Source organism: Fukomys damarensis, unplaced genomic scaffold (assembly GCF_012274545.1).
Source record: "Fukomys damarensis isolate Sample0158 unplaced genomic scaffold, DMR_v1.0_HiC HiC_scaffold_1, whole genome shotgun sequence".
NCBI classification, from domain to species: Eukaryota; Metazoa; Chordata; class Mammalia; order Rodentia; family Bathyergidae; genus Fukomys; species Fukomys damarensis.
The window spans coordinates 26,404,892-26,405,122 of record NW_022900913.1 but is presented as its reverse complement, the minus strand read 5'-3'; positions in this window follow the sequence as shown (position 1 = coordinate 26,405,122).

Sequence of the window (231 nt, the reverse complement as noted above, 5' to 3'; positions counted from 1 at the left end):
CGGGTGAATCACAGGTCAATATGGCTGTGCTCATGTTGTGTTCCTTTACAATGCTCTCCATACTATTCGGGATAAAATAATCTGATAGCTAAATAGACATTATGGGCCAAGAGGGGGCCCGACAACCCTCAGCCCACGGAGGTGAATAATCTGACACTCTTCTTACCTAATTACGTATTCTTATTTTTCTCAGACTGGGCAAGAGTAAGGGATTATTTGTAGGGCTTGCTA